The sequence below is a fragment of the Desmodus rotundus genome, chromosome 1, assembly GCF_022682495.2.
Source record: "Desmodus rotundus isolate HL8 chromosome 1, HLdesRot8A.1, whole genome shotgun sequence".
NCBI lineage: Eukaryota > Metazoa > Chordata > Mammalia > Chiroptera > Phyllostomidae > Desmodus > Desmodus rotundus.
The window spans coordinates 41,548,437-41,563,171 of NC_071387.1; the positions used below are offsets into that span (position 1 = coordinate 41,548,437).

The 14,735-nt window shown below is 42.6% G+C and overlaps 1 long non-coding RNA gene across 1 annotated transcript in view; it reads left to right on the forward strand.

Annotated features, from left to right (window-relative positions):
- The window catches only part of LOC128780791 (uncharacterized), a 57,400-nt gene that overhangs the window by 1,334 nt on the left and 41,331 nt on the right, over positions 1–14,735 (forward strand). The window contains exon 2 of the long non-coding RNA XR_008426790.1: positions 14,044–14,136. This is a non-coding gene — a long non-coding RNA (uncharacterized lncRNA). The remainder of the gene's footprint in view (positions 1–14,043; positions 14,137–14,735) is intronic.

Below are 14,735 nucleotides of genomic sequence, written 5' to 3' on the forward strand. Positions count from 1 at the left end.
TTATATTTCTGCTACATTTGTAAGCATTTTTAAACAGCCTATAACATTCGACTATGGTTTCTTCTGCTATTTGCTTTATTTAGTGTTACCTTTGCTCAGTTCATCTATGCTGATGTATAAAGATCTAGTTTATATACTTTCCTTGCTGTATAGGATTCCCATGTAGCAAAATGCAATCATTTGTTTATTATCCTGTTGATGGGGAAATTTAAATTGTTGCCAATTTTCAGTGTGATTTCTTGTTTGCTACATCCATTTTTTAGTCCTTAGCATCACTTAAGGTAATAGTCCACGATTTTCTAAAAGCTCCCTCTTTTCTATGTTCCACAAAGTCACCTGATTCCAACTTCTCTAATTCCTTATTCTCTGTCTCACTTTTAGGTATCTCTTGCTTACTCATTCTTAATGTTGGTGGTTTTCAGGTTCCCATGCATAGTGTCCAATCCTCTGACATTTCAGTTTCTCTGGGTGATCTTATCTCCTGCTCAGGCTTAACTACCTACTCTAGGCTGAGGCTTCTCACAAAGATCTCTCTCCAAACATCAAACTGCCTCAGGAAAGCCAAAGACCTCTCATTGCCCCAGCGTTAGATTTGTACTCCCTAGCTTGTCGCATAGGCTCCTTCATGATTTGACTGCTCTGCCTCTGTTGTCTTATTTCTTGCTACATTCCTCTTGGAATGTTTTTTCTATACATGGAACTGCTTGGAGTTTCTGATGTTTTATCATTCCTACCTGGGCCTTTACAGCTGCTGCTCCTTGACCTAGGACCCTCCTCCTCCCCTCCCTCCTTAGCAGGTATAAGGGATGTCAGAGATGCAATAGGGCTCCAGCAGTAAAGGTATCTGGGAAATGTTGGACTTTCTGTTTAATCTTTTGCAACTGTTGAATTCTCTGTAGCCTCAGGCTTGACTGACTACCCAGAAAACTGGAAAGCCCAAAGATGTTTATGTCACGCCCCGGGGAGGAGGTCAATGAATGTATAGAGTGCAATAACTGCCTGACACTATCTGTTAACTCAGAAATGCGTTGTTCTTTCTGGTGGGCTCAGTGACTGCCCACCATATGGTTTTACTATTAACCTCCTATACAAAAAGAGACCCTGTCCTGGGAGGAGTGTGGATTTCTTCCTGGCCGCCACCACTGGGAACAAGCAGCTGCTTTGCCCATGTATGTAAGTCTCCCCTATTGAAGCTCTCATACATTTGAATAAGACCACTTGTTATTTCTTCGGAATCAATCCTAGATGTAGACTTTTGGGGCTTTCCTCCTACAGCAGGCTAACTTCCACTTGCTTCCCAGCTTCAGGTCGGGGGCCGCTTTCCCTGAGAGACCTTCTTTCCCTAATCCTCATTTCTCTTCCTGCTTGTTTAGTGCCTAACGGCTCTACTTCTTGAAATCCTTGTATCACAACACTTAATATGTATCTTAACAGGTATAAGGGTATAAATATTAAGGTTTATATTACACCTTAATAATACCATATTATAGATACACATATTAAGTATGTATCACAACATATTAAGTGTTGTGATACATACTTAATAATAAATATCTTTTTGGATGGTTTTCCTTCTGTAAACTTTAATTTCTTTGAAGGAAGGGACCATGTCTCCCTCATGCCTATATTCCCTATGTCTAGCACAGTGCTGGTCCATAGAAGGTGCTGAGTAGTTGATACGGATAGCCTGGTGGCATACCCCTGCCACTGGGCAAGATGGTGACAGGAGGAAGTACTGCACTGAGCATGCACAAGGCTAGTGAGACACTTGAATGGGGGGTGGGGTGGGAAGTCCTCCTACCCCCTTCCAGTACCTGATTGGGGGCGAGAACAGAAGAAAGCAGGCACATGCGCCATAGAGGTCAGTATGGCGGCAGGGGGTGGTACCAAACCTGGGAAAAAGAAGGAATTGGTTGGGGGGATAGACCTGCCTGGAGCACATGGAAGTTTGGCTGAGAAGGAACTTAATCTGTCCCACATGGAAAACAAGTATAAACCCAGGGGAAGGAAGAGACCTGTGCTTATCTCACCTTGTGAATGTACTGGCTGGTGTGTTCCTAGGACCTTCTGGCCCCAGAAGCCACGTGGCCATTGGTGATGCCAGCCACACCTGTGGGTTCTGAGGAGGGAGCCTGAGGCCTGACAGTGGCCAGGAGAAAAGCCGAGCTGCCTGGATGACCACTCAGTGGCTGCTTGCAGTTACCAAGGGATGGTATTTTAAATGGGAGAAGGAACTCTGGATGCCGCCTTTGGTTTTGGTCTGGCTGAAGGCGGCTGGGTCCCAGATTGTTCAGCATTTGAATAAAAATTTCTTTCCTTTCTCACCAGCCTCTGCCTCCAGGATTTGCCTATTGGTGGTGGCGGGCAGTCAACCCCACTTTGTTTCAGTAACATAATGACTGCTGGAGCATTCTCCTCTCTTCTTCTCCCTGCAGGTCATTACCAGCACCTTGTAGCCACTGCCTGTGGATGCAGCTCAGGGAAATCTTCATCATCTTAATTAATCACTGAGCATATTAATTTCCAATTTATTTTCCCCAAGCTTACTTAATTTCTGTTTGGCAAGATTTCTTCCAAGATTTGCCTGATAATCTCTTCTCTACTTCCATTTAATTATAGTTTAATAGTCCTTCTTTTGGCTCCTATGGCTTTAGTTCTTTCAGCATCTGGTAGGTTCTACCCACGTCCTTCCCTGAATAGAGTGAGCAAAAGATGCCTCTGCACAGCACGTATGGGACCCTCGGACAAGCAAGTTCATGCCTGGCTTCAGACAAAATGCTTTGGCTTCCCTGCAGGCACATGCAATACACAAGAGATGGCGTCTCCTTCTTCGGGGGTCTGGTGAGTGAATGCTTGACTAGAGTACAGTTTAGTGGGGTCATTTTACCTCTTATTCCCTGTACTATTTCATCCTGACAGCATAATACCCAGACTTCCAAGCCAACTTCCCTTTCCATGGATCATCAGTGCTAATGCTGTTTGCTCCTCTCTAACAATCATCTTCTCTGCACCTGCATTCTAGAGTAATGAGTTTGTTGGATGTAGTCCCAACGCTATATCAACAAAATAGGCTGTCTTATTTTAAGTGATGTGTGGTCCCCATTTCTCTTTTCCAGTCCCTTAATTATAGCTATTTACAATGGTTCTTCCAAATCCTCTTCACTCTTTTCATTCCATTACTAGACTCTATTCTATGTCCTTGCTCTCTCACCTGAAGAAGATACTTCTTATTTCACCGAGAAAATAAGGTTTCAGGTACAAACTTCCTCGTTTTCCTTCTGCTAACTCTGGCTGCCTTCCAACCCATTCTCCATAATGCAGCCACTGCCACTTTCTCTTCAAACCCTCCTGTGACTTCCCATTGCACTCAGGGTACAGAGAGACCTCCTCACAGTGGTCTCAACTAATGCTACTCAATGTGAAGTCCACAGACTGGCTGCTGGTTGAAAACTTACTGTTCTGTAAGATAAGGAGCTTGCTTCAGAGTGCAGATCTGTTTTGTTCAGCAGACAGGCATTCCCTGATGAAGGAAGCAGTGTATTGAGATATGTTCTAGAACAAGCTCCGTACCTCATTGTGCACTGGCACTTTGAGCGCGCTAGTCTACAGGACACCGCATTCCCTGGGCATGAAGAGGGCATGATCACTGCAGCCTTGTCTCGAACCCCACTCTCTTTTATTATCAGTTATCCAGCCCCCAGTGTTCTCCTTTCAGGCCTGCAAATGTACAGGGGTTCATTGCCCATACTACACCTGCCAAGGTTCTTTGATTATGCCATTGCCCTCTGCCAAACCTTCCATGACACCCTTCACTAACGTAATACTGCCCAAACTCTTAAGACTGATATTTAAGACCCTCTATAGTTTGGCTTTAACTTTACTTTCCATGCTTCTTTTTATTCTTATGGGTCTAATTGTCTACCTCTTTGCCCCCTTCCAGCTCTACCTATTATATAACATTTTTTTCCTTGGCATTAACCTTATCCCTCCTTCTCTGAGAATCCAAGCAATATATGGACCTCTTCTATCCTCTGAACTTGTAAACAGTTTAATAGGACACACCTGGAACTGCTGTACGGTGTCTACATCTTATCACCCCTTCTGGTATCTAAGCTCTTTGCGAGTGGGGGATACATCTCTGAATTCAATGCAGTTTTCTCCATGGTATTATGCACATAGTCAATCTGATCAGTAAGTACTTGGTGAATGAATGAACAAATGGATCATCATGAGAACATGTTCTTTGGCTATTTCTCTTTTTCCACTTTAAAGGTTCTGTAGTTACACGAAGACAATATACTGCTTCATAGCCGCACAATATCCAAGCTCACAGAGTGTTTGCATATAGCTGCTGAGAGCGTCCGCCACCACTTTTGAACAGCATGTTCTCCGTCTCAAGTGGTGAGAGCAGGATTCAATACTTATTAAGTGCCTCTGTTCCTGTGGCATTTAGAGGCACCGAGGGCATCAGTACTCTACACTCAGCAAAATACCCATTCTGATGGTAATGTACCCCCGTGAATAACAGCTGTCCACAAAGATGTTGTTTTACAATTTTCCATCCTTTTAGATTCATAAAAAGCATTTTAACTACATAGAAGCAGAAAACGAATAGAGAGAACTTTGCATTCTATTTAATAGAAGTTTAGAGAGATGTCTGTGTGACACATTACCAAAATTGTTTGGGGCAACTTTTTGTGAATTATATCAGAGACACACCAAGAGTTTAAGAATTGTCAAAATTTCTGAGTTGTACACAGCTGGCACAGTGGCAGCCACCTAAATAGCAATGATTTGGAGGATGTCATACTAGCTCCAGCTGCAAAAATATCATGGGACAAATCCCCCCAAAACTCAGTGACATAAGCAAGAATTTTGTTTTCTAGTGTCTGTGGGTTAGCTTTAGCGACTTGTTTTAGACCTGAAGGTGGCTGGTTTTGCTCCATGCTTCGGGGCAGTTTGAGGTCTGTCTCACAGGTCTTAGTCCAGGACCCCGTGGAGGAAGGTGGCGCAATTGTGGAGCAGCAGCTCCCGGCGCACGCTCTTCTCATGATGAAACACAAGACGTGAGCCTAACTGTACAAACTAATTTAAAGCTTCTGCAGGTGTCATGTCTGCTCACACCCCATTGGCTAAAACACATCCCAGATCTAAGTTACAGTTAGAGTACGTACGTATATTTAAAGTTGGGTGATCTCACAGAAGAATATTGCCTCTTGGACAGTGTTACCGTAGCAATCTCACTGGCATTTGTAAACTTGGTAAACATCATGGAAACATTTTCATCTTTGAATCCTTTTTGGACTTGTGGAACAACCTCTGTAAGAAAAGATGAAGGTACACTTCATAACTCAGCTATTGTTACTGCGATGCTGGAAGAAGAATTGTTGATGATAAGGTCAGTACAAATTAAAACTTGAGGTTCACTTATTCTTCACTAACATCTGCATTATACAGAACGTTCCTGGAGGACCATGATGGTGTGCTGATTCATGCAGTTGCGTAGGTAATAATAAAAGATGGTATCATTTTTGGTTTCTTTTCCTTCTTTTAACTGATTTAACAGGTGCATAAATGATATGTTTGTATTTGGATTGTGTGCATAAAACATAGAAAAGTATATATTTGACAAGATAGTAGTATATTTGACAATGAGAACAAAGCAGTATTAGAGTAAAAATGATACTAGATTGTAACTTTAAGCCATAGGAAGAAATTAAGAGAGAAATGGTATAGGAATAGATTAATCTAACAAACTTTATAAATTCTTTGCTCTCCTTTCTTTTATCAGCTACTTTAGAAGATAGGATTATAGCTGTTTTGGATAAGGGCCTGAGGTAGCCTCTGAAAATGGTCAGCTATTCGCTTGACCCATAAAACCCCACAAAATCTTGCAAATCAAGAGATTCAGATCTTCATGTTCACTTTAAGAACACTAGTGAAACTGCCCAGGCCATGAGGGGTATGCGTATCTGAAAAGCCACCAAGTATCTGAAGGATGTCACTTCACAGAAGCAATGTGCGCCTTTCTGTCGTTACAAGGGTGGAGTTGGTAGGTGCGCCCAGGCCAAATCAGTGGGGCTGACGCAGGGTCAGTAGCCAAAAAGAGGGCTGCTGTACATGCTCAAAAATACAGAGAGTAATGCTGAGCTTAAGGGCTTTGATGTAGGTTCCCTGGTCGTTGAGCCCAGCAAGCAAAGCTCCCAAGATGCAGCGCAGAACTTAACAGATACCGCGGGAGGAGGACCCCGCAGGTGAGCTCTCCCACCACACTGAGATGATCCTCACTGACAAAGAGCAGATTGTTCCTCAACCAGAAGAGGAGGTTGCACAGAGGAGAAAGACATCTCACAGGAAACTGAAGAAACAAAACTTACGGCCCAGGGAATAAATTCAGCATAACATAACTGGTAATAAAAGTAGAAGCAGAATGTTGGTTGTCTTTATTAGTAAATATATTTCAAGTGTTCTTACAAGAAAAACAAATTTTCTTCTGATTAGAATTAAAAACATTATAAAAATAAAAAATAAAAGGATTATATCAAGTAATTATAAAATGTATTCTTGAGTATATGACATAAAAACAAAAAAGGGAGGAAAGAATGGAGCTATATAAAGGTATAGTTTGTGTAGTTCACTGGAATGATGTCAGCATAAATCTGAAGTAGATTATGGTAAGATGTATATCATAAGTCTTAAAGCATCCATTATTCAAAAAATATAGTTAAAAATGATTCAGGAAATTAAACATTACACTGTAAAATACCAAATTTATATATAAAAGGAGGCAGTAAAGGAAGGATAGAGGAATGACAAGAACAAAAAGCAAAACCATTAGGTAACATGACAGACATAAATCCTACCACATCAATACTAAAATTAAATGCGATCGCACTAAACAGTCCAATCAAAAGGCAGAGACCCCAGTTTTGAAGTTCTGAGTCAGGCGAACTGAACCACAGTGACAGAGGTCAGGATTGCGGTGAATCTCCATGGGGCTCTGGGTTGCTGGAGTTCTAAGTTTTCAATGCTAACATCTGGTTACACAGGTGTACTTTATAAAAATGTATTGATACTTCTGATTTCTGTACTTTTTCTGGATGTATGTTACAGTTCCATTTAAAATTTGTTTTAAAATATAGTTAATATTCTCCCTTAGGGGCCCATCCTGCTGATGAGCAACTTTCACTGTGCCTCACCATCAGCCTCTCCCCCTCTGCCGGGCCAAGCAGTAAAATGCAAACCCAGTTTACACTCTGCCAATTCAAGTCTGACAATTTAACAAATTTGGAAAAAACATGGGTTGAGTGGTCAAATTCAGATATTTTACCACCCACTGGTTGTGTGACCTTGGTCTTCATTTTTCTCATCTGTGTTATTCATGTGCATCAGGGATTGCATGGCAAACTAATGACCAGAAGTCTTACAATATCCACCTGATATAAAATGACTTGAAGTTCCCCCAAAGACTTGTAGTGGTTTCTAATTGCAGCCTCTGTTCAACTTCCTCAGTTTCCCGTGGGCTTCATGCTCTTTGGCCGGACTCTCAGACTTTTCTTCTTCTACACCCTGACAAAATGCTCCTGAAGCATTGTCTTAGGTTTAATTCCGGCAGACCGCTCAGTAGGCATAGGTTGGAGATACTGAGCGTTCGATTCTATGGTGGTACAGACCACCATAGTAAAGTCAGTGTTGCAGTAAAGTGAGCCATAATCTTTTTTCTGGCCCAGGGGCTTGCCTTCGAAATGTAAAAACACGCAACAGGTGTGAAGCGCAACGAAGCAAAGCACACTAAAATGAGGTGTGCCTGTATCTCCACACGTCACCCCAAAGCAGTAATTTTCAGTGGGCCTCACAGAATATACCCATGTGAATATCTAAAGAAGGCTTTTGCTTTATTTTCTCCTCCGGTTTTTATTGTTTTTATTTTTTTAAAGAAATCAGTACTTAATCAGTAGGAATGTGGATAGATGAATTAGGCTATATCCATTTTATAGAATGGTATGTAGCCAGTAAAATAGGCAGTGGATTTGCCTATGTTGATGTAGTGAAGTGTTCACGATATGTTGTAAGGAGAACAGGGAATATACAGCACAGTCAGACAAGTACTGTGCCCACGAGAATATAGGGTGTATGAGGGCAGAGACCACATTTGTCTTACCTGCAGCATGTAGTGGACACTGGGTGCTCATGAGTATTTGTGGATTGAATGTCAGAGCACAGAAAATGACCTGGAAGAATAAGCATCACATTGTCATCAAGGGATGCTTTTCTCGGGGGTGGGAGGCAGATTGGAGGGCTGTGGATGACTTGTACTTCTTGTTTGCTGCATTTCTGATGTTTCACAGCGTTTTATTAGACTGTACTCATATTTATGTTTCGTTCTCTCTGGCACCTAAAGTGCTTGTCCCCCAACGGCCTGCATCTGCGTGTCCTTGTTGCTAGGGTTCCTTCAGGCTATCAGAAACAGCTTTGCTGGTAGCCGAAGAGGCAGAAGTGGCTGGTGTTTTGTGGTCCCCTCCCCACACCCCAGTCAATTAGCCAACAAGAGGAGTATAAGGGCGTCTGCAGCCTAACTAACCCTTGTTTAGGTAACTCAAAGGCATACTTTTGATCCTATACAGCCCCCCTGCGATTCAGCCCAGGTGACTTTATTGCCTTGAAGGGACTGTACTTGTACAGAACTTGTCTTGTACTTGTACTTGTACAAGAAATTGAGCTTTCTGTCTGGACAGTTCAGACCCCCTGGATTGTCCTGGAACAGTTCCCCCTCTCAGAGTCTGCTCCCAGGGGCCCAGTCTGGGTCACTTGTGCAATTAAAAATCATAAAAACACCTTTTGGAAGAAGAGGTGGATGACCTCCTATCTCATCTTTTCCCCCACCCTGGCTCTAAACTGGTCTGGAGAGATGTCCAGGCCCAGCTCCATAGCTCACGGAGCCCAGGCACGTGGGACGGTGGCACCCCTTGTGTGCAAGCAGGGCATGTGGTGGTAGTGGTGCTAAGACACGAAACTTGTGTTTTCCAAGTCTGACTCTCAACTTGGCATTTTTTTATTTGCTATTGATTGTTCTAAGTAAAGAAAAATGAAGATTTTACATTATTAGCATGAATTTTACCATTCATATTTATATTGTGCAATGTGAGCTTTTAGTGCAAATATAAGAACTACATCCAAGATTACTCTGCCCAGCAAAGCTATCATTTAGAATGGAAGGGCAGATAAAGTGCTTCCCAGATAAGGTCAAGTTAAAGGAGTTCGCCATCACCAAGCCTTTATTATATGGAATGTTGTCTTCACTTGTGTGCAAAATCACCACAATCACCTAATTTGTACGTTGTACATGCAAAGGTCTTTCTTACCCATATTGTAGAAATGCTGCCTAAACTAACCCAGCTGTTTTAATTTCACTTCTTAATACATGCAGTTTCTACCACTATTCTCCACCTTCAGCTTACTGATGTGTAAAGGACTGAAAGAGAAAGAAACTATGGGTGGTTCTATTTTTCCCTTTCCTTCTGTGTCGTCATTTTCAGAGTAAGCGATTGGCTAATACAGGGAAATAAATCAGTGAGGAAGGATATAGTATGTTCCTTGGTCATTCACTATTCTTAGAACACCATTGCCTTTTCTGTGTGTGAAGGACTCTAATTAGAGTGTAGAGTGTAAAGTAGCCCTCTCAGGGCTACTGGCACCTCCACTTGCTCAGTCATCCAGGTAACAGGCCCTGAGTCTTGCTGAACTCCCACTCATCGTGAGCCCTCCTGAATTCTGTACACATGGGACGTTGTGATTGCTGTATATGAATGGGGCAGCAAGGAACAGTGGATATGAATATCGTGTTTACTCACATGCATTGTCCATTGTCTCGTAGACTTCACTTAGAAATTATAAATTGAAAGATAAAATTAAGAACTTCAAGACAGGGAGTATACAACATTATACGAAACACAAGATGCTTCTGAGTGCTGAGCCCAGGGTGGCTGCTCATGAAGACGGCCCTGGCTGCATGCAGGACGAAGGTGAATCGGTGAATCGGGCCTAGGCCTTGCCCCCTCCTGCAGTGAACCCGCATGTCTATCTCTAGGCTTCTGGTTGGAGCATCTGGGCTTCCGTGTTGGCATACATACCACTTGTTTTAGCACTTAGAAGGAAATGTATTGATGACCGTCATTTTTTCTTGTGAGCTTAGGAAGACATTTAGAGTTATGGGTGTTCTCATTTATCTAGCATTAGGTGTTTCATGATGGAAGAGGTTTTCAGAATACCTAGTTCTGTTACACTTACAGAAATGGAGATCACAGAGCACAGTTTTTGTTGACTTCCAGAGTTTGCAGTGTTCCAGGTCTACTTCAGATTTCACAGACCTCTGATGAATTCTCATTGTATCTTGGTGATTTTTTTAAGAAAACTTTTTATCAGAGTAATGCATATACTTTGTTTGAAATGTCAAATCTTGCTAAACGTCTTTCATTAAAAATCATAGGTCTCTTCTCCCATATCTCCTTCCATCTCTGGCCCTACTTCCCAAAGGCAATGGTTTTAAACTCACTATAGTCATTTCTTGCAAAATCCATCTCCCTATTTTAAAATAGTATGCTTTTAGTCAGTATTTTATTGAATCATCGATTATAGACCTTACATCCGGTAGTATACTCTGATTATGTTAACTCCACTGGAATATTTTTTTGTTCTTTGTGCAGAAGAACAATATTTCTCTAATTTACAAATTTTATTTTTAATTAACCAAATTTCCCATGTTTCTTAAATCTCCTGCCTATTTCCCATGTGCCCACATCATTAAGTCATTGCCTTTATCCCTCTGACGACATCCCTCTAACAATCCTACATCCTCTTATGCAGTATAGACCATTTGCCTTTTGGACTTGCTGCAAAGCTGCCACCCAAAGACCCAATTTCCGGGATGCTGAATTTTTCCTTTTCTTGTTTTCTCCTCTTGTTTTAGTGGTGACATATCTTCCGGGAGCTTCAGCTTTTGGTTAACAGCCGAATGCTCTAACCGACTGCACCAGAGACCCTTGGAAAACATTTTTGGCTTCTAAGTAGACTTCTTGTGCTATGTCATTCAATTTTTATGATATTCCAATCATGTTTTAAGTATGCAGTATTTCTGTTACTTCTGAGGATATTCATAATAGATAGTTTATATAGTTTTCTTCAGCTTCCTTTATGTTCTCTTTTTCCTCCAAGTTCTATTTGTTTAAGTCTCCATCTTTCACGTTTTGGGTTTTTCTTAAGGGCATAGTGATCTTTGGACTTCTGTTTAAGAATAAGACCTTAAGTATATGGACTCTGTACAGATGTGTGCATTTACTCTAGGTGGGTTGTGTGGTGAGCTTCCTGTTGTGGTTGGACACCCAAATATCGGTATCTGGAGGCCTTTTCTCTCGGGTTTTAAAGTATCTCTGGGGAAGACCTACTGATCTTTTGCTTTGGTTTATATAACTGACTGCTGGAATTTTTGATGCGATAGTGGGTGCTTGAAGAGGGGCGCTTCTGTTTTGATTGCACTTTCAGGCACTCCCTTCATCCAACCCTACCCTCTGCTTTACTTAAATCTTTGAGTTCAAAGTCTATTGAGTTTCACTTCTCTCTTTTTTTAAAAAGTATTTATTTATTTATTTTTATACAGAGAGGAAGGGAGAGAGAAAGAGATGGAGAAAAAAATCAATGTGTGGTTGCCTCTTGTGTGCCCCCAACTGGGGACCTGGCCTGCAACCCAGGTATGTGCCCTGACTGGGAATTGAACCCACGGCCCTTTGATTTGTAGGCCGGAGCTCAATCCCCTGAGCTACACCAGCCAGGGCAAGTTTCACTTCTCTAGGAGGATTCATTGTGTCTGGAGTGTTAACCTGTCTGGGAACCATCTAAACTTAACCTTGAGGTCTCCTGCTGGTTGGATATCTTCTCAAAAAGGAGGCCTTCCCTACAGAGTCTTTCCATGGTACCTGGCTTGGTGACTTCATGCAGGATGAAGGGCTCACCCATCCATCAGTGGTAGAAGTGCCCACTGTACAGCCATAGAGAACCTAGGAGAAAGTGAGACAGAGAGCAGGGGAAGCTTGATGGATATTCAAATGGCAGAGGAGGAAAAGGAATGACGAGGAGAAAGAATGAGGTGGCAGAGGGGAAGGAAGGGAATGCCTGCATCCTCTCTGACATGGCTTCCATCCTGTCTCCCCTACCCCTTGCTGCTTCAGACGGCAGGACTTCATGCCTGACTAGGTCCATGTGCAGCACTGGGGTGCCACCCTCGCAGGACGTGGATGGCTTTGTGTGTGAACACACACAGTGTCTGCTGGATGTTGTCAGACCGGGCATTGCCCTGTCAGGGGAAGATGATCTTGATGCCTTTTCCAGCTGTGATGGATGATGGTTTGTCAGATCTCGTCCTGATGCAAACGGGTTGGTTATCAGGGCTGCATCACTACCTTGGGGTCTTTGTGAACCTGAAGGAGCCAAAATAGGTGTCCTCCAGGCCCCCTTAGCTTATGTGGCTCCGCCCCTTGTGCTGAGGATTCAGTGGTTCTGGGCTCACCTTGGATCCCCACTCAGCCTGTGGTCAGAGTGTCCCAAGGCACCAAGTGCTTCCTCATCCTCATCCTCATCCCCATTTGTGTTGTTTGGGATCAGCACCCCTCAAAATTTCAGAGGGTGAAGGCACAAAGTACATGAGAAATGAGGTGTTGAGGTTACCCATGAATGTGTGATGCAAGAAACCACTGGAGCCACCATTTGTACCAGCAGCAGCATCCTTTACTGCTAGAGGGGTGGAGAAGTTAGAGGCATTGTGGCTTACCTGGCTCCCCCAGGCTGTTCACCCGCCCTGGCTTCTGCATTATGGTGCTAGAAAAACCACCTTCAGTTTCTGTAGAGTGGGGCAGGCTTAGGGAGCAAGCAAGGCCTAGAATCTGGGAAGGATAACTTCTGACTATAAGCTGTTGAACAATACTACATATCTATGATTGTGTTTAATTTTTCCATCTTGAAATCCAGAGGTCCTCAGTCACCCACTAGGTGGAAAATCCAGGACAGGAAACTCGGGGACGAGTCTCCCACGTTGGTGATTTTTTCATGTTCTTGAGACCCAAGGACTTCTCACCAAAGGACAGTTTGTGGTTTGAAAGAGCCACAGGATATTCATTCACAGGATATTCCTAGCATAAACCTCCACTTACTTAACTTAGTCCGACACATTTGGTAAGAAGGGAATTCTAACCCCAGTGTTTTTACAATGTCCAGGTAGAATATACTGAAAATTTTATGTGTCCCAGGATAAAGAGTTCATTCAGCAAAGCAGCTGCCCAAAGATGCTCAAGTTTTAGGGATTGGGATTTTCAATTTGTGGTGATTGCATTTCTTGAAATGACTGTAGCAGTATACCTAATCTGGAATTCTCTTTCAGACCTTTACTAGTCTCTACCAAGAGTTGGAATCTATTTATCTTTCCCTTGAAGTTGGGTGGAACTTTGTCTCAATGAAAACGGAGCAGACCTGAGTTTATTAGTTTCCTATGGCTGCCATAACAACGTATCACAAACTGAATGACTTGACAGAAATTTATTCTCTTATAGTTCTCAAGGTTAGACATCCAAAATCAAGGTCTCAGCAAAGCTGATTTCTTTTGGAAAGTTCTGAGGGGAAGTCTGTTCCATGCCTCTTTCCTAGCTCTGATGGTTGCCAGGAATCCTTGGCATTTCTTGGCATGTAGATGCACCATTCTAATCTCTGCCTCCATTGTCACATGGCATTCTTCTTTGTGGTCCTCTGGCCAAGTTTTCTTCTTTTAAGAATACCAGTCATTGGACTAGGACCCATCTTAATGTATGATCTAGTCTTAATTTAATTACATCTGCAAAGACCCAATTTCCAAATAAGGTCACATTCAGAGACTGGGGGGTATAACTTGAACATCCTTTTTGGTGGGTGGAAACACAGTTCAACCCACAACAGTAAGATTAAATAATTTCTAAGGTTAGGTCTTAAAGGCAATCCAACTTTTGTCTGGATCTTCTTCTCTAGAGATGTTCACCTTTGGACCTCAGCCAGCATTCTGTGAGGAAGCCCAAGACACACAAAGAGGCCACATACAGGTGCCCTGGCTGACAGCCCCAGGTAAGGTTCCAGCCCACAGCTGGTATTAATCACTAGTCATATAAGTGAATAAGCCTTCAGGTTTCTCCAGTTTCAGATTTTGATCTGCACCAGTTGATGCCAAGTAGAGCAAAAGTAAACTGTCCCTACTGATCCCTGCTCAAGTTGCAGATTTGTGAGCAAAATAAATGTAGGTGGTCTTTTAAATCACCAACTTTCAGGGTGGTTTGTTACACAGCATTTGATTACTGAAACACTACCCAATGTCCACTGCCCTACCTGAGACATCTAGAGCCTTGTGTTGCTAGGGTAACCCTCTGCTCTGAGAATGTAGCCTTGGGATCTGGCTATGGGTTTCTTTTGGGTTCAACCATCCTTCCTTTAGGACACAGCCCAAGCAGGTCAACTAGCTATGTGGACATTACCTGCTTCAGCCTGGTTTAAGGAAAGATGTAGCCAAGTATTTATTGTTTTTATTTGCGAGACATCTCTCCCACCCTCTGGAGTTACAAGCACTGGTATTGAAGTATAGCTGTCACACTTACTAGCTGTGTGCTCTGAGCCAAATTACTTTTTCTCTAAGGTTTCTTTCTTCATCTGTAAAGTGGGTATAAGGATAC